Here is a 20,491-nt window from a genome sequence, read left to right as displayed (position 1 = left end):
TGATCACTTCCTGTGCTCAGGCCCTTCCTCCTCCACTGGTTTCGTCTGGCATCCAAGTCCCTTCATTTCCATTGGGTCTGCCCAGACCCAAGTCTTCCTCTTCTTCTCCGTTTCTGCCGGTCCAGTCCGGTTCCGACTCATCTTCATCACAGATGTTACTGTCCATCTTCAAGACTCCTTCATCGCCGCTGGTCCTAAGCAGCTCAATGCTTTTGTTGCCACTAATGATACGCTCACCTAGCCTCCCTCTCCCACCTCCTCTGCCCAAGCCAGTCAGTCCTTCGGCCCGACCTTTTCTGGCTCTCTTCAGTCCCTCAGCTCCACTATGTACTCTACCCTGCTTAGACCAGCCTTGGGCTTCAGATTCGCCATTTCAGCCCAGGGGTGTCAATTCCAGCACTCCACATCAGACCTCCAGCCCTGTAGCTCCACCTCGGCCTGTCGAGCAGTCGACTCCACCTTGGATCCTCCCTCCCTCTGCTCCACCCAGGACCGTCCACCTTGGTCTGACATCGCTCTGTCTGCACCACAGACTTCTAACCCTTCCGCTGCTACGTGCCCTGAAACTTCCCCCAAAGAGATTGCCGCCTCATTAGTCTTCAGCCATTAGAAGCCGCCTTCCGGAGGGGGGAGTAATGTCATGTTTAGTCTGTTCTTGTTTTGTTTTCAAGGACTTTTAGCATGTGTCTCTTTTGTTTCCTCCCTCCTCATCATTAGTTGTCATGGCTATTCATTGTTTCATTAATTAGAGTATGAATAAATGTGTCTGACTCACCTTGGCAGATGACTCCAGCATCTTCACCGTGCACACAATTATGTGATCCCCATGCATTTGATGAACAGTTTGCCAGTGTAGATTCATTCCCATGGCACTGGACATCATCCAACCATATTTGTCCAGAACCTTGTCCAAAATAAGCAACACTCTTTGCCTCTATAACACTCCCGCAGCCCAGTTCTCTACACACCACTGCTGCGTCTGTAGAATCCCACAGATCATCACACACTGTTCCCCATATTCCATTGTGGAGAACCTCCACTCTTCCAGAACAGAGATTGGTTCCATTCACCAACTTGACAGCTATTAATCACAAAACAATATAAAGAGAGAAAAACAGGTCATTAGGTTTTTCGTTTGTTAATTTTTGTTTGTTAGTTTTGTATTTTTGATGAGATAACAAACAAAGTGATAATAATAGTGGAGTTTCATCCTCCTCAGCATCATTACCTTTGAGTCCTGGCCTTGAAGAAGTCGTGTTCAATGTCGCTGTTGAAGCAGAAGAAACTAACACACAAATAAACAACAATGTTATGTTTAGATGAAGATGTTGACATATCAGATTGATTGCAGTGCTTTATGTTTTTCAGTTCAAACTCATTTTTTAGGCTGTTTTAAAAGTTGTGTGAAAAGCAGATCTGGTTCTAATTCAAAGGTGTATAATTACCTGTCTGTGGTGCTGCACTAGTTTGTGCCTGACCTATTACAGAAAAAGAGAGATGAACAAAGTCTATTACAGTTCTAGAAAGGATTTCTTCATTTGCATGGTCTTTCCCACACTGAGAGTGATATTCAAACCGATGTTAAACAAAAATTAGGATTTATTCTCTAAACCATTCGCCTTCAACATGCTAAGAAAGTCGACTGCAGAGATTCCAAACATGAAGTGAGTTGAACAAAACTCAATGTCTGACATTGAGAACAGGCCAATTAATTTAGCCCATGCAGCCAACTGGGCAAAAGTTACAAAGTTCTAAATGAAGCTTAATGTACACATTAGCTGCCTCCCAATTCACTTCCCCTAAAGAGATTGCCTGCTCATTAGTCTTCAGGCATCAGGAGCCGTCTTCCGTAGGGGGGAGTAATGTCATGTTTAGTCTGTTCTTGTTTCGTTTTCAAGGACTTTTAGCATGTGTATCTTTTGTTTCCTCCCTCCTCATCATTAGTTGTCATGGCTATTCATTGTTTCATTAATTAGAGCATGAATACATGTGTTTGACTCACCTTGGCAGATGACTCCAGCATCTTCACCGTGCACACAATTATGTGATCCCCATGCATTTGATGAACAGTTTGTCAGTGTAGATTCATTCCCACGGCACTGGACATCATCCAACCATATTTGTCCAGAACCTTGTCCAAAATAAGCATCACTCTTTGCCTCTATAACACTCCCGCAGCCCAGTTCTCTACACACCACTGCTGCGTCCGTAGAATCCCACAGATCATCACACACTGTTCCCCATATTCCATTGTGGAGAACCTCCACTCTTCCAGAACAGAGGTTGGGTCCATTCACCAACTTGACGGCTATTAATCACAAAACAACATAAAGAGAGAAAAACAGGTCATTAGGTTTTTCGTTTGTTAATTTTTGTTTGTTAGTTTTGTATGTTTGATGAGATAACAAACAAAGTGGTAATAATAGGGGAGTTTCATCCTGGCCTGCTACAGAAAAAGAGAGATGAACAAAGTCTATTACAGTTCCAGAACGGATTTCTTCATTTGCAAGGTCTTTCCCACACTGAGAGTGATATTCAAACGGATGGTAAACAAAAATTTGTTTTTTATTCTTTAAACCATTCGCCTTCAACATGCTAAGAAAGTGGACTGCATAGATTGCAAGCATGAAGTGAGTGGAACAAAACTCAATGTCTGACATTGAGACCAGGCCAATTCATTTAGCCCATGCCACCAACTGGGCAAAAGTTACAAAGTTCTAAATGAAGCTTAATGTACACATTAGCTTGGTCCCAATTCAGAGGCTGCATCCTACGAAGGCCGATTGCGTCACCGTTGTGCCACAAAGGCTCCTTCAAACGCGGCCTCCAAATGCGTCCTTCGTTTCCCGTGAAGAGAAGGATACAACAGATGGATCCTGGTAGAGTACTGGTACTGGTGGAGCTGGATGATGAGTTGTGTGGTCAAGCCCTTCCTCCAGTATTTGAATTCAGTTTGGAGAGAAGGATTTGCTGATCACTTCCTGTGCTCAGGCCCTTCCTCCTCCACTGGTTCCGTGCGGCATCCAAGTCTCTTCATTTCCATTGGGTCTGCCCAGACCCAAGTCTTCCTCTTCTTCTCCATCTCCACCGGTCCAGTCCGGTTCCAACTCATCTTCGTCACAGATGGTACTGTCCATCTTCAAGCCTCCTTCATCGCCGCTGGTCCTAACCAGCTCAAAGCTTTTGTTGCCACTAATGATACGCCCACCTAGCCTCTCTCTCCCACCTCCTCTGCCCAAGCCATTCAGTCCTTCGGCCCGACCTTTTCTGGCTCTCTTCAGTCCCTCAGCTCCACTATTTACTCTACCCTTCTTAGACCAGCCTTGGGCTTCAGATTCGCCAGATCAGCCCAGGGGTGTCAATTCCAGTGCTCCACATCAGACCTCCAGGCCTGTAGCTCCACCTCGGCCTGTCGAGCAGTCGACTCCACCTTGCTCCACCCAGGACCGTCCACCTTGGTCTGACATCGCTCTGTCTGCACCACGGACTTCCAAACCTTACGCTGCTGTCTGCCCTGACACTTCCCCCAAAGAGATTTCCGCCTCATTAGTCTTCAGGCATCAGGAGCCGCCTTCCGGAGGGGGGAGTAATGTCATGTTTAGTCTGTTCTTGTTTTGTTTTCAAGGACTTTTAGCATGTGTCTCTTTTGTTTCCTCCCTCCTCATCATTAGTTGTCATGGCTTTTCATTGTTTCATTAATTAAAGCATGAATAACTGTGTTTGACTCACCTTGGCAGATGACTCCAGCATCTTCATGGTGCCCACAGTTATGTGATCCCCATGCATTTGATGAACAGTTTGCCAGTGTTGATTCATTCCCACGGCACTGGACATCATCCAACCATATTTGTCCAGAACCTTGTCCAAAATAAGCAACACTCTTTGCCTCTATAACACTCCCGCAGCCCAGTTCTCTACACACCACTGCTGCGTCTGTAGAATCCCACAGATCATCACACACTGTTCCCCATATTCCATTGTGGAGAACCTCCACTCTTCCAGAACAGAGATTGGGTCCATTCACCAACTTGACAGCTATTAATCACAAAACAACATAAAGAGAGTAAAACAGGTCATTAGGTTTTAGGTTGTTCATTTTTGTTTGTTTGTTTGTATTTTTGATGAGATAACAAACAAAGTGGTAATAATAGTGGAGTTTCATCCTCCTCAGCATCATTACTTTTGAGTCCTGGCTGTGAGGCAGTCGTGTTCAATGTCGCTGTTGAAGCAGAAAAAAATAACACACAAATACACAACAATGTTATGTTTAGATGAAGATGTTGACATGTCAAATTGATTGCAGTGCTTTATGTTTTTCAGTTCAAACTCATTTTTTAGGCTGTTTTACAAGTTGTGTGAAAAGCAGATCTGGTTCTAATTCAAAGGTGTATAATTACCTGTCTGTGGTGCTGCACTAGTTTGTGCCTGACCTATTAAAGAAAAAGAGAGATGAACAAAGTCTATTACAGTTCCAGAATGGATTTCTTCATTTTTTTGGTCTTTCCCACACTAAGAGTGATATTCAAACAGATGGAAAACAAAAATTAGGTTTTTATTCTCTAAACCATTCACCTTCAACATGCTAAGAAAGTCGACTGCATAGATTCCAAGCATGAAGTGAGTGGAACAAAACTCAATGTCTGACATTGAGACCAGGCCAATTAATTTAGCCCATGCCACCAGCTGGGCAAAAGATACAAAGTTCTAAATGAAGCTTAATTTACACATTAACTGCGTCCCAATTCAGAGGCTGCATCCTTCGAAGGCCGATTGCGTCACCGTTGCGCCACAAAGGCTCCTTCAAATGTGGCCTCCAAATGCGTCCTTCGTTTCCCGTGAAGAGAAGGATACAATAGATGGATCCTGGTGGAGTACTGGTACTGGTGGAGCTGGCTGATGAGTTGTGTGGTCAAGCCAATCCTCCAGTATTTGAATTCAGTTTGGAGAGAAGGATTTGCTGATCACTTCCTGTGCTCAGGCCCTTGCTCCTCCACTGGTTTCGTCTGGCATCCAAGTCCCTTCATTTCCATTGGGTCTGCCCAGACCCAAGTCTTCCTCTTCTTCTCCGTTTCTGCCGGTCCAGTCCGGTTCCGACTCATCTTCATCACAGATGTTACTGTCCATCTTCAAGACTCCTTCATCGCCGCTGGTCCTAAGCAGCTCAATGCTTTTGTTGCCACTAATGATACGCTCACCTAGCCTCCCTCTCCCACCTCCTCTGCCCAAGCCAGTCAGTCCTTCGGCCCGACCTTTTCTGGCTCTCTTCAGTCCCTCAGCTCCACTATGTACTCTACCCTGCTTAGACCAGCCTTGGGCTTCAGATTCGCCAGCTCAGCCCAGGGGTGTCAATTCCAGCACTCCACATCAGACCTCCAGGCCTGTAGCTCCACCTCGGCCTGTCGAGCAGTCGACTCCACCTTGGATCCTCCCTCCCTCTGCTCCACCCAGGACCGTCCACCTTGGTCTGACATCGCTCTGTCTGCACCACAGACTTCTAACCCTTCCGCTGCTACGTGCCCTGAAACTTCCCCCAAAGAGATTGCCGCCTCATTAGTCTTCAGCCATCAGAAGCCGCCTTCCGGAGGGGGGAGTAATGTCATGTTTAGTCTGTTCTTGTTTTGTTTTCAAGGACTTTTAGCATGTGTCTCTTTTGTTTCCTCCCTCCTCATCATTAGTTGTCATGGCTATTCATTGTTTCATTAATTAGAGTATGAATAAATGTGCCTGACTCACCTTGGCAGATGACTCCAGCATCTTCACCGTGCACACAATTATGTGATCCCCATGCATTTGATGAACAGTTTGTCAGTGTAGATTCATTCCCACGGCACTGGACATCATCCAACCATATTTGTCCAGAACCTTGTCCAAAATAAGCAACACTCTTTGCCTCTATAACACTCCCGCAGCCCAGTTCTCTACACACCACTGCTGCGTCCGTAGAATCCCACAGATCATCACACACTGTTCCCCATATTCCATTGTGGAGAACCTCCACTCTTCCAGAACAGAGGTTGGGTCCATTCACCAACTTGACGGCTATTAATCACAAAACAACATAAAGAGAGAAAAACAGGTCATTAGGTTTTTCGTTTGTTAATTTTTGTTTGTTAGTTTTGTATGTTTGATGAGATAACAAACAAAGTGGTAATATTAGGGGAGTTTCATCCTGGCCTGCTACAGAAAAAGAGAGATGAACAAAGTCTATTACAGTTCCAGAACGGATTTCTTCATTTGCAAGGTCTTTCCCACACTGAGAGTGATATTCAAACGGATGGTAAACAAAAATTTGTTTTTTATTCTTTAAACCATTCGCCTTCAACATGCTAAGAAAGTGGACTGCATAGATTGCAAGCATGAAGTGAGTGGAACAAAACTCAATGTCTGACATTGAGACCAGGCCAATTCATTTAGCCCATGCCACCAACTGGGCAAAAGTTACAAAGTTCTAAATGAAGCTTAATGTACACATTAGCTTGGTCCCAATTCAGAGGCTGCATCCTACGAAGGCCGATTGCGTCACCGTTGTGCCACAAAGGCTCCTTCAAACGCGGCCTCCAAATGCGTCCTTCGTTTCCCATGAAGAGAAGGATACAACAGATGGATCCTGGTAGAGTACTGGTACTGGTGGAGCTGGATGATGAGTTGTGTGGTCAAGCCCTTCCTCCAGTATTTGAATTCAGTTTGGAGAGAAGGATTTGCTGATCACTTCCTGTGCTCAGGCCCTTCCTCCTCCACTGGTTCCGTGCGGCATCCAAGTCTCTTCATTTCCATTGGGTCTGCCCAGACCCAAGTCTTCCTCTTCTTCTCCATCTCCACCGGTCCAGTCCGGTTCCAACTCATCTTCGTCACAGATGGTACTGTCCATCTTCAAGCCTCCTTCATCGCCGCTGGTCCTAACCAGCTCAAAGCTTTTGTTGCCACTAATGATAAGCCCACCTAGCCTCTCTCTCCCACCTCCTCTGCCCAAGCCATTCAGTCCTTCGGCCCGACCTTTTCTGGCTCTCTTCAGTCCCTCAGCTCCACTATTTACTCTACCCTTCTTAGACCAGCCTTGGGCTTCAGATTCGCCAGCTCAGCCCAGGGGTGTCAATTCCAGTGCTCCACATCAGACCTCCAGGCCTGTAGCTCCACCTCGGCCTGTCGAGCAGTCGACTCCACCTTGCTCCACCCAGGACCGTCCACCTTGGTCTGACATCGCTCTGTCTGCACCACGGACTTCCAAACCTTACGCTGCTATCTGCCCTGACACTTCCCCCAAAGAGATTTCCGCCTCATTAGTCTTCAGGCATCAGGAGCCGCCTTCCGGAGGGGGGAGTAATGTCATGTTTAGTCTGTTCTTGTTTTGTTTTCAAGGACTTTTAGCATGTGTCTCTTTTGTTTCCTCCCTCCTCATCATTAGTTGTCATGGCTTTTCATTGTTTCATTAATTAAAGCATGAATAACTGTGTTTGACTCACCTTGGCAGATGACTCCAGCATCTTCATGGTGCCCACAGTCATGTGATCCCCATGCATTTGATGAACAGTTTGCCAGTGTTGATTCATTCCCACGGCACTGGACATCATCCAACCATATTTGTCCAGAACCTTGTCCAAAATAAGCAACACTCTTTGCCTCTATAACACTCCCGCAGCCCAGTTCTCTACACACCACTGCTGCGTCTGTAGAATCCCACAGATCATCACACACTGTTCCCCATATTCCATTGTGGAGAACCTCCACTCTTCCAGAACAGAGATTGGGTCCATTCACCAACTTGACAGCTATTAATCACAAAACAACATAAAGAGAGTAAAACAGGTCATTAGGTTTTAGGTTGTTCATTTTTGTTTGTTTGTTTGTATTTTTGATGAGATAACAAACAAAGTGGTAATAATAGTGGAGTTTCATCCTCCTCAGCATCATTACTTTTGAGTCCTGGCTGTGAGGCAGTCGTGTTCAATGTCGCTGTTGAAGCAGAAAAAAATAACACACAAATACACAACAATGTTATGTTTAGATGAAGATGTTGACATGTCAAATTGATTGCAGTGCTTTATGTTTTTCAGTTCAAACTCATTTTTTAGGCTGTTTTACAAGTTGTGTGAAAAGCAGATCTGGTTCTAATTCAAAGGTGTATAATTACCTGTCTGTGGTGCTGCACTAGTTTGTGCCTGACCTATTAAAGAAAAAGAGAGATGAACAAAGTCTATTACAGTTCCAGAATGGATTTCTTCATTTTTTTGGTCTTTCCCACACTGAGAGTGATATTCAAACAGATGGAAAACAAAAATTAGGTTTTTATTCTCTAAACCATTCACCTTCAACATGCTAAGAAAGTCGACTGCATAGATTCCAAGCATGAAGTGAGTGGAACAAAACTCAATGTCTGACATTGAGACCAGGCCAATTAATTTAGCCCATGCCACCAGCTGGGCAAAAGATACAAAGTTCTAAATGAAGCTTAATTTACACATTAACTGCGTCCCAATTCAGAGGATGCATCCTTCGAAGGCCGATTGCGTCACCGTTGCGCCACAAAGGCTCCTTCAAATGTGGCCTCCAAATGCGTCCTTCGTTTCCCGTGAAGAGAAGGATACAATAGATGGATCCTGGTGGAGTACTGGTACTGGTGGAGCTGGCTGATGAGTTGTGTGGTCAAGCCAATCCTCCAGTATTTGAATTCAGTTTGGAGAGAAGGATTTGCTGATCACTTCCTGTGCTCAGGCCCTTGCTCCTCCACTGGTTTCGTCTGGCATCCAAGTCCCTTCATTTCCATTGGGTCTGCCCAGACCCAAGTCTTCCTCTTCTTCTCCGTTTCTGCCGGTCCAGTCCGGTTCCGACTCATCTTCATCACAGATGTTACTGTCCATCTTCAAGACTCCTTCATCGCCGCTGGTCCTAAGCAGCTCAATGCTTTTGTTGCCACTAATGATACGCTCACCTAGCCTCCCTCTCCCACCTCCTCTGCCCAAGCCAGTCAGTCCTTCGGCCCGACCTTTTCTGGCTCTCTTCAGTCCCTCAGCTCCACTATGTACTCTACCCTGCTTAGACCAGCCTTGGGCTTCAGATTCGCCAGCTCAGCCCAGGGGTGTCAATTCCAGCACTCCACATCAGACCTCCAGGCCTGTAGCTCCACCTCGGCCTGTCGAGCAGTCGACTCCACCTTGGATCCTCCCTCCCTCTGCTCCACCCAGGACCGTCCACCTTGGTCTGACATCGCTCTGTCTGCACCACAGACTTCTAACCCTTCCGCTGCTACGTGCCCTGAAACTTCCCCCAAAGAGATTGCCGCCTCATTAGTCTTCAGCCATCAGAAGCCGCCTTCCGGAGGGGGGAGTAATGTCATGTTTAGTCTGTTCTTGTTTTGTTTTCAAGGACTTTTAGCATGTGTCTCTTTTGTTTCCTCCCTCCTCATCATTAGTTGTCATGGCTATTCATTGTTTCATTAATTAGAGTATGAATAAATGTGTCTGACTCACCTTGGCAGATGACTCCAGCATCTTCACCGTGCACACAATTATGTGATCCCCATGCATTTGATGAACAGTTTGCCAGTGTAGATTCATTCCCATGGCACTGGACATCATCCAACCATATTTGTCCAGAACCTTGTCCAAAATAAGCAACACTCTTTGCCTCTATAACACTCCCGCAGCCCAGTTCTCTACACACCACTGCTGCGTCTGTAGAATCCCACAGATCATCACACACTGTTCCCCATATTCCATTGTGGAGAACCTCCACTCTTCCAGAACAGAGATTGGTTCCATTCACCAACTTGACAGCTATTAATCACAAAACAATATAAAGAGAGAAAAACAGGTCATTAGGTTTTTCGTTTGTTAATTTTTGTTTGTTAGTTTTGTATTTTTGATGAGATAACAAACAAAGTGATAATAATAGTGGAGTTTCATCCTCCTCAGCATCATTACCTTTGAGTCCTGGCCTTGAAGAAGTCGTGTTCAATGTCGCTGTTGAAGCAGAAGAAACTAACACACAAATAAACAACAATGTTATGTTTAGATGAAGATGTTGACATATCAGATTGATTGCAGTGCTTTATGTTTTTCAGTTCAAACTCATTTTTTAGGCTGTTTTAAAAGTTGTGTGAAAAGCAGATCTGGTTCTAATTCAAAGGTGTATAATTACCTGTCTGTGGTGCTGCACTAGTTTGTGCCTGACCTATTACAGAAAAAGAGAGATGAACAAAGTCTATTACAGTTCTAGAAAGGATTTCTTCATTTGCATGGTCTTTCCCACACTGAGAGTGATATTCAAACCGATGGTAAACAAAAATTAGGATTTATTCTCTAAACCATTCGCCTTCAACATGCTAAGAAAGTCGACTGCAGAGATTCCAAACATGAAGTGAGTTGAACAAAACTCAATGTCTGACATTGAGAACAGGCCAATTAATTTAGCCCATGCAGCCAACTGGGCAAAAGTTACAAAGTTCTAAATGAAGCTTAATGTACACATTAGCTGCCTCCCAATTCACTTCCCCTAAAGAGATTGCCTGCTCATTAGTCTTCAGGCATCAGGAGCCGTCTTCCGTAGGGGGGAGTAATGTCATGTTTAGTCTGTTCTTGTTTCGTTTTCAAGGACTTTTAGCATGTGTATCTTTTGTTTCCTCCCTCCTCATCATTAGTTGTCATGGCTATTCATTGTTTCATTAATTAGAGCATGAATACATGTGTTTGACTCACCTTGGCAGATGACTCCAGCATCTTCACCGTGCACACAATTATGTGATCCCCATGCATTTGATGAACAGTTTGTCAGTGTAGATTCATTCCCACGGCACTGGACATCATCCAACCATATTTGTCCAGAACCTTGTCCAAAATAAGCATCACTCTTTGCCTCTATAACACTCCCGCAGCCCAGTTCTCTACACACCACTGCTGCGTCCGTAGAATCCCACAGATCATCACACACTGTTCCCCATATTCCATTGTGGAGAACCTCCACTCTTCCAGAACAGAGGTTGGGTCCATTCACCAACTTGACGGCTATTAATCACAAAACAACATAAAGAGAGAAAAACAGGTCATTAGGTTTTTCGTTTGTTAATTTTTGTTTGTTAGTTTTGTATGTTTGATGAGATAACAAACAAAGTGGTAATAATAGGGGAGTTTCATCCTGGCCTGCTACAGAAAAAGAGAGATGAACAAAGTCTATTACAGTTCCAGAACGGATTTCTTCATTTGCAAGGTCTTTCCCACACTGAGAGTGATATTCAAACGGATGGTAAACAAAAATTTGGTTTTTATTCTTTAAACCATTCGCCTTCAACATGCTAAGAAAGTGGACTGCATAGATTGCAAGCATGAAGTGAGTGGAACAAAACTCAATGTCTGACATTGAGACCAGGCCAATTCATTTAGCCCATGCCACCAACTGGGCAAAAGTTACAAAGTTCTAAATGAAGCTTAATGTACACATTAGCTTGGTCCCAATTCAGAGGCTGCATCCTTCGAAGGCCGATTGCGTCACCGTTGTGCCACAAAGGCTCCTTCAAACGCGGCCTCCAAATGCGTCCTTCGTTTCCCATGAAGAGAAGGATACAACAGATGGATCCTGGTAGAATACTGGTACTGGTGGAGCTGGATGATGAGTTGTGTGGTCAAGCCCTTCCTCCAGTATTTGAATTCAGTTTGGAGAGAAGGATTTGCTGATCACTTCCTGTGCTCAGGCCCTTCCTCCTCCACTGGTTCCGTGCGGCATCCAAGTCTCTTCATTTCCATTGGGTCTGCCCAGACCCAAGTCTTCCTCTTCTTCTCCATCTCCACCGGTCCAGTCCGGTTCCAACTCATCTTCGTCACAGATGGTACTGTCCATCTTCAAGCCTCCTTCATCGCCGCTGGTCCTAACCAGCTCAAAGCTTTTGTTGCCACTAATGATACGCCCACCTAGCCTCTCTCTCCCACCTCCTCTGCCCAAGCCATTCAGTCCTTCGGCCCGACCTTTTCTGGCTCTCTTCAGTCCCTCAGCTCCACTATTTACTCTACCCTTCTTAGACCAGCCTTGGGCTTCAGATTCGCCAGCTCAGCCCAGGGGTGTCAATTCCAGTGCTCCACATCAGACCTCCAGGCCTGTAGCTCCACCTCGGCCTGTCGAACAGTCGACTCCACCTTGCTCCACCAAGGACCGTCCACCTTGGTCTGACATCGCTCTGTCTGCACCACGGACTTCCAAACCTTACGCTGCTATCTGCCCTGACACTTCCCCCAAAGAGATTTCCGCCTCATTAGCCTTCAGGCATCAGAAGCCGCCTTCCGGAGGGGGGAGTAATGTCATGTTTAGTCTGTTCTTGTTTTGTTTTCAAGGACTTTTAGCATGTGTCTCTTTTGTTTCCTCCCTCCTCATCATTAGTTGTCATGGCTTTTCATTGTTTCATTAATTAAAGCATGAATAACTGTGTTTGACTCACCTTGGCAGATGACTCCAGCATCTTCATGGTGCCCACAGTCATGTGATCCCCATGCATTTGATGAACAGTTTGCCAGTGTTGATTCATTCCCACGGCACTGGACATCATCCAACCATATTTGTCCAGAACCTTGTCCAAAATAAGCAACACTCTTTGCCTCTATAACACTCCCGCAGCCCAGTTCTCTACACACCACTGCTGCGTCTGTAGAATCCCACAGATCATCACACACTGTTCCCCATATTCCATTGTGGAGAACCTCCACTCTTCCAGAACAGAGATTGGGTCCATTCACCAACTTGACAGCTATTAATCACAAAACAACATAAAGAGAGTAAAACAGGTCATTAGGTTTTAGGTTGTTCATTTTTGTTTGTTTGTTTGTATTTTTGATGAGATAACAAACAAAGTGGTAATAATAGTGGAGTTTCATCCTCCTCAGCATCATTACTTTTGAGTCCTGGCTGTGAGGCAGTCGTGTTCAATGTCGCTGTTGAAGCAGAAAAAAATAACACACAAATACACAACAATGTTATGTTTAGATGAAGATGTTGACATGTCAAATTGATTGCAGTGCTTTATGTTTTTCGGTTCAAACTCATTTTTTAGGCTGTTTTACAAGTTGTGTGAAAAGCAGATCTGGTTCTAATTCAAAGGTGTATAATTACCTGTCTGTGGTGCTGCACTAGTTTGTGCCTGACCTATTAAAGAAAAAGAGAGATGAACAAAGTCTATTACAGTTCCAGAATGGATTTCTTCATTTTTTTGGTCTTTCCCACACTGAGAGTGATATTCAAACAGATGGAAAACAAAAATTAGGTTTTTATTCTCTAAACCATTCACCTTCAACATGCTAAGAAAGTCGACTGCATAGATTCCAAGCATGAAGTGAGTGGAACAAAACTCAATGTCTGACATTGAGACCAGGCCAATTAATTTAGCCCATGCCACCAGCTGGGCAAAAGATACAAAGTTCTAAATGAAGCTTAATTTACACATTAACTGCGTCCCAATTCAGAGGCTGCATCCTTCGAAGGCCGATTCCGTCACCGTTGCGCCACAAAGGCTCCTTCAAATGTGGCCTCCAAATGCGTCCTTCGTTTCCCGTGAAGAGAAGGATACAATAGATGGATCCTGGTGGAGTACTGGTACTGGTGGAGCTGGCTGATGAGTTGTGTGGTCAAGCCAATCCTCCAGTATTTGAATTCAGTTTGGAGAGAAGGATTTGCTGATCACTTCCTGTGCTCAGGCCCTTCCTCCTCCACTGGTTTCGTCTGGCATCCAAGTCCCTTCATTTCCATTGGGTCTGCCCAGACCCAAGTCTTCCTCTTCTTCTCCGTTTCTGCCGGTCCAGTCCGGTTCCGACTCATCTTCATCACAGATGTTACTGTCCATCTTCAAGACTCCTTCATCGCCGCTGGTCCTAAGCAGCTCAATGCTTTTGTTGCCACTAATGATACGCTCACCTAGCCTCCCTCTCCCACCTCCTCTGCCCAAGCCAGTCAGTCCTTCGGCCCGACCTTTTCTGGCTCTCTTCAGTCCCTCAGCTCCACTATGTACTCTACCCTGCTTAGACCAGCCTTGGGCTTCAGATTCGCCAGCTCAGCCCAGGGGTGTCAATTCCAGCACTCCACATCAGACCTCCAGGCCTGTAGCTCCACCTCGGCCTGTCGAGCAGTCGACTCCACCTTGGATCCTCCCTCCCTCTGCTCCACCCAGGACCGTCCACCTTGGTCTGACATCGCTCTGTCTGCACCACAGACTTCTAACCCTTCCGCTGCTACGTGCCCTGAAACTTCCCCCAAAGAGATTGCCGCCTCATTAGTCTTCAGCCATCAGAAGCCGCCTTCCGGAGGGGGGAGTAATGTCATGTTTAGTCTGTTCTTGTTTTGTTTTCAAGGACTTTTAGCATGTGTCTCTTTTGTTTCCTCCCTCCTCATCATTAGTTGTCATGGCTATTCATTGTTTCATTAATTAGAGTATGAATAAATGTGTCTGACTCACCTTGGCAGATGACTCCAGCATCTTCACCGTGCACACAATTATGTGATCCCCATGCATTTGATGAACAGTTTGCCAGTGTAGATTCATTCCCATGGCACTGGACATCATCCAACCATATTTGTCCAGAACCTTGTCCAAAATAAGCAACACTCTTTGCCTCTATAACACTCCCGCAGCCCAGTTCTCTACACACCACTGCTGCGTCTGTAGAATCCCACAGATCATCACACACTGTTCCCCATATTCCATTGTGGAGAACCTCCAGTCTTCCAGAACAGAGATTGGTTCCATTCACCAACTTGACAGCTATTAATCACAAAACAATATAAAGAGAGAAAAACAGGTCATTAGGTTTTTCGTTTGTTAATTTTTGTTTGTTAGTTTTGTATTTTTGATGAGATAACAAACAAAGTGATAATAATAGTGGAGTTTCATCCTCCTCAGCATCATTACCTTTGAGTCCTGGCCTTGAAGAAGTCGTGTTCAATGTCGCTGTTGAAGCAGAAGAAACTAACACACAAATAAACAACAATGTTATGTTTAGATGAAGATGTTGACATATCAGATTGATTGCAGTGCTTTATGTTTTTCAGTTCAAACTCATTTTTTAGGCTGTTTTAAAAGTTGTGTGAAAAGCAGATCTGGTTCTAATTCAAAGGTGTATAATTACCTGTCTGTGGTGCTGCACTAGTTTGTGCCTGACCTATTACAGAAAAGGAGAGATGAACAAAGTCTATTACAGTTCTAGAAAGGATTTCTTCATTTGCATGGTATGTCCCACACTGAGAACGATATTTGTACGGATGGTAAGCAAAAATTAGATTTTTTTATTCTCTAAACCATTTGCTTGCAACATGTTGGATTTCCGCCAGCAGCCTTATCACCCTGTAGCCCAACACTGGTTGCCCACTGAAGCTAAGCAGGGCTGAGCCTGGTTAGTACCTGGATGGGAGACCTCCTGAGAAAACCAGGTTGCAGCTGGAAGAGGTGTTATTGAGGCCAGCAGGGGGTGCTCACCCTGTGGTCTGTGTGGGTCCTAACGCCCCAGTGTAGTGACGGGGACACTATACTGTCAAAGAGCACCGCCCTTCGGATGAGACGTAAAACCGAGGTCCTGACTCTCTGTGGTCATTAAAAATCCCATGGCATTTCTCGTAAAAAGTAGGGGTGTAACCCCGGTGTCCTGGCCACATTCCACCCATTGGCCCTTCCAATCATGGCCTCCTAATAATCCCCTTACATTGAATTGGCTCTATCACTCTCTCTCCTCTCTCCACCTATAGCTAGTGTGTGGTGAGCGCACTGGCGCCTTTGTACTGTGGCTGCCGTCGCACCATCCCAGTGGATGCTGCACACTGGTGGTGGTTGAGGAGAGATCCCCTGATATGTGTGTAAAGCACTTTGGGTGTACAGTAGTACATTTGAAAGCGCTATATAAATGCCCGATTCTATTCTATTCTATTCCCCAACAATCTCATAATATTATTTTAGTATATTAATGTGTCGTATAATTGATGTGTCGTACTGGAGGCACCAGGCGGTCATCCCCCAATCCAACCCTACCCAAGAGGACATCGGCGACAACAGCGCTTGCTGATTATCAGGGGATTCTAACATCTAGTCCTAGTAAGCATACTGAACTCTGGTTTGGAACCAGTGACTACTGTGAAAGGGCAGTTGACAACCTGGGAAAGACCTGGTGACAGCCTGAAGAGACTGCTGACAGGAGGGAACAGACCCCAATGGGGCTGGCATGGGCTAGCTACCCATGTCGGCAGGGGCCGGTCACAACACAATGACTCGGATCCACCCAACCATTGCTACAAAAAAGTCAAGAGGAAGAATACCCCCAGAGTCTGCGAGAGCGGGGGCGCAAGATGACTCACTGGCAGACCACACGGTAACAGACCTTGGATCGGAAACGACGACGACACAGATAATCAGCAAGACAGTTGACGGACTAACAGTACTGGCAGGACACAAACTACAAAGCTGTATCTGTGGCTGGAGTAAGATCACATCGGAGAAGGGTCTCAAGATCCATCAGGGCAGAAAAAAGTGTCTAAAAGAGCTTACCAAAGGACCCCGCATTGACCACTACTTCCTCAGAGGTAGGGCAAATCAGTCGGATGAAGCCCAGTGGCAGGATACTCACCACAACCCACAGGGTATCAGCACCCCAGGCGAAGCTCAGACAAGCACAGCTCCACCAGTGGACATGAGCCCAGACCCTATCCAGTCACAGCAAGCGGTAGAGAGGAAAATGGATGCTCGAAAGCCTCAAATTATGTGGCCCAAATCCTGTCCGAAAAAGGAGTGGGGAACCATCGACACAGACCTCGTCAATCTCCTAGAAGGTCTGAAAGGGGGTGTCGAAAGAAAATTGGAGAAGATAGGAGAGACCATATACAGTTACGGCACAGAGAGATTCGGAGTGAAACGCATGGGCCACAGTACTCAGAAGGAACCTTTAGTCCAACCTAAGTCCAGGAGGAAGCAAGAGATTGAGCGTCTTGTGAAAGAGAGAAGATGCCTGAGAAGACAGTGGAAGAAGGCCACAGAAGTGGAAAGGGAAGGAATTGAGGTGTTACAGAGTGACAGCAAGCAGCGCCTTGCAATGCTGCAAAGAGCAGAACGCTTGAGAAAGCAACGTAAGAAGAAAGAGCGAACAAGAACTGCTTTCTATAGAGATCCCTACAAGTTCACCAAAGACCTCTTTGTCAAGGAGAAAACTGGGACTCTCAAAGTACCTATGAGAGAACTGGAAGAACACCTGAGAAAGACCTACTCCGACAATCAGAGGCATGTGCCAGTCACCATCCCCGATGACATGCCACCAATCCTACCACCTGAGCACCAGTTGGACACTAGACCCCCAACATGGAGAGAAGTCGAGATAACAGTAAAACGGGCAAGAACAGCATCAGCCCCTGGGCCCAACGGTGTTCCATATAGGCTATATAAGAACACACCAGGTGTCTTGAAGGTCCTCTGGAAGTTAATGAAGGTGACATGGGAAAAAGGTGTCATACCTAAGGCATGGCGAAGGGCAGGAGGGATCCTAATTCCCAAAGAGAAGAACTCCTCAACCATCCATCAATTCCGGCAGATCAGCTTACTGAATGTGGAAGGAAAGATTTTCTTCAGTGTTGTGGCCCAAAGACTCTCAGCATTCCTGCAAAAGAACAATTATGTAGACACCTCAGTGCAGAAAGCAGGGATAAGTGGTTTCTCAGGATGCTTGGAGCACTCAAATGTCATCTGGCACCAGGTACAAACGGCTAAGAAGGAAAAGAAAAACTTGCATGTGGTTTTCTTAGACCTTGCCAATGCATTCGGGTCAGTGCCTCATGAGGTGCTGTGGGCAGCTTTCAAATTCTTCCAAGTCCCAGAAGGCATCACAAGGCTGGTCAAAGCCTATTTCCAGGACCTCCAGTTCTGCGTTACAACTCAGGCTAGTACAACTGCCTGGCAGCACTTGGAGATAGGCATAATGGCGGGCTGCACCATCTCCCCACTGGCCTTCACAATGGCAATGGAATTGATAATTAGGGCATCTCGATGGGTGGTTGGAGGGGAACGTCTGAAGAGTGGGCTGCGGCTTCCTCCAATCAGGGCATATATGGATGACATGACGACCATTACAACAACTAATGCATGCACCAAACGCCTGCTTTACAAACTCCAGGAAAACATCAGATGGGCACGAATGGAGATTAAACCCAGCAAATCCCGCAGTATCTCCATTGTCAAGGGCCAGATCGTAAATGAGAGATTCCACATCAATGACGAGCCGATACCAACTATCCTGGAGAAGCCCATAAAAAGCCTTGGTCGGTGGTACAATATAGATCTCAAAGATGCCAAACAGGTGGAACAATTAAAGCAGGATACCATCAGTGGCCTGAAGCAGATTAACAGCACTGCCCTCCCAGGGAAGCTGAAGCTCTGGTGCCTCCAGTTTGGACTGCTGCCCCGCCTCATGTGGCCAATGTCCATCTATGAGGTCACCCTATCCCACGCCATTCGGTTGGAGCAATTGGTAAACGTGCAGGTGAGAAAGTGGCTTGGACTACCCAGATGCCTCAGCACCATAGGACTGTACGGCAATGGAGCCCTCTCTTTGCCAATCTCAAGTCTGGTGGAGGAGTACAAATGCTCTAAAGCAAGGCTTGATATGACCCTCACAGAATCCCGGGATCCCTTTGTCAGAGGGGCTGCTCCCGCCTTAGCCACAGGGAGGAGGTGGAAGCCAGGTGTGGCAGTGGCACAGGCAAAATCCGCCCTTAGACACCGGGATATAGTGGGCCAAGTCCAACAAGGCAGAGGGGGCCTAGGGCTGGGGGCAACAACACCCACATGGCAGAAGGCTACTCCAGCTGAACGCCGGCGCCTGGTGGTTGAGGAGGTGCGCCACCAGGAGGAAGCAAACAGGTGTGCCAGAGCGGTGTCTCAAGCCAAGCAAGGCCGCTGGATGAGGTGGGAAGGTGTGGAGAGAAGGAAGATCACTTGGAGCGAGCTGTGGAACATGGACTCCAATATGCTGAGCTTTACCATCAGAGCCACGTATGATGTCCTGCCCTCTCCAACCAACCTACACCTCTGGTTCGGAGAAGATCCAGCCTGTCTCCAGTGTCTTGCCCCAGCAACTCTGAAACACATCTTGGTGGGCTGCAAGAGCAGTCTTACGCAAGGCAGATACACCTGGCGCCACAATCAAGTGCTGAAATGCCTGGCTGCTACACTGGAGAGCAAGAGGGTAACCGTCAACACCATGCCCCTGGAAGCCCAGACTACATTCCGGCAACCAACATCCTTTGTTCGGGAGGGGGAGAAACGGTTGACCAATCGATCGCCTCCAGACTCATGCCCACTGAAAGCAGCCCGGGACTGGGAAATGCGAGTAGACTTAAATCAGAGGCTCACCTTCCCACCTGAAATAGCAGTGACCAACCTGCGCCCAGACCTGGTCCTTTGGTCCAAATGCTGTCGATGTGTCTTCATAGTGGAACTGACAGTCCCATGGGAGGAAGCCATCGATGAGGCATTTGAAAGGAAGAGGTTGCGATATGCAGAGTTGGCTGCCGAAGCAGAGGGCCGGGGCTGGAAGGTAAACGTGCGTCCAGTGGAAGTGGGCTGCAGGGGCTTTGTAGCTAGTTCCATCACAAGGCTACTTAAGGAGGTTGGAATCAGAGGACAGGCTCAGCGGAAGACCATCAAAGACCTTGCAACTGCTGCCGAAAGAAGCAGTCACTGGTTGTGGCTGAAGCGGAAGGAGACGATATGGGCTGCCAAGTGACCTCATGGAGCCTCCGGTGCGACACACACCCAGGTCTGATCAGCCTGTGGTGGGCCTGCCTCGGGTGAGGGTGTATTGTGATAAAAGGCCGAAACACCCAATGAGGCCGGGGTGTACAACTGATGATGTGTCGTACTGGAGGCACCAGGCGGTCATCCCCCAATCCAACCCTACCCAAGAGGACATCAGCGACAACAGCACTTGCTGATTATCAGGGGATTCTAACATCTAGTCCTAGTAAGCATACATAATGTATTTAATGCATTTTTTTTAGTGTAAATGATTTAATTTGATTGGTAACAGCCCTATAGTGTCTTAATATTTCTAATTGAATATATTGATCAAATGCAAGATTTTGAATTGAAAGATGAAGCATACTGTACCATTAATCAAGTCAAGTCAAGTCAAGTTTATTTATATAGCGCTTTTCACAACACAGGTTGTATCAAAGCAGCTTCACAGTAATAAATTAGAACAATACATCAATGTTTGTTTCTAGTGGAACGTCTAATTCGGTAATGCTGATCAATAGTATCGTTGATTGATTAATTAAATTAAATATCCCCAAATATCCCCAACTGAGCAAGCCAAAGGCAACAGTGGCAAGGAACCGAAAAACTCCATCAGGTGACCTAATGGAGAAAAAAAAAAAAAAAAAAAATAACAACAATTTTCCCAATTAATAACATTGGGAAAGAAATGCCCCCTTTAAAGGTAAAAAAAAAAAATGCCCTCAGAGTAAATATCACAAATATGCAGATTTATATATG

Source organism: Rutilus rutilus (assembly GCF_951802725.1).
Source record: "Rutilus rutilus genome assembly, chromosome: 23".
In the NCBI taxonomy this organism is placed as follows: domain Eukaryota; kingdom Metazoa; phylum Chordata; class Actinopteri; order Cypriniformes; family Leuciscidae; genus Rutilus; species Rutilus rutilus.
The sequence above is the reverse complement of the archived record's forward strand: the minus strand, read 5'-3'. Positions refer to the sequence as shown.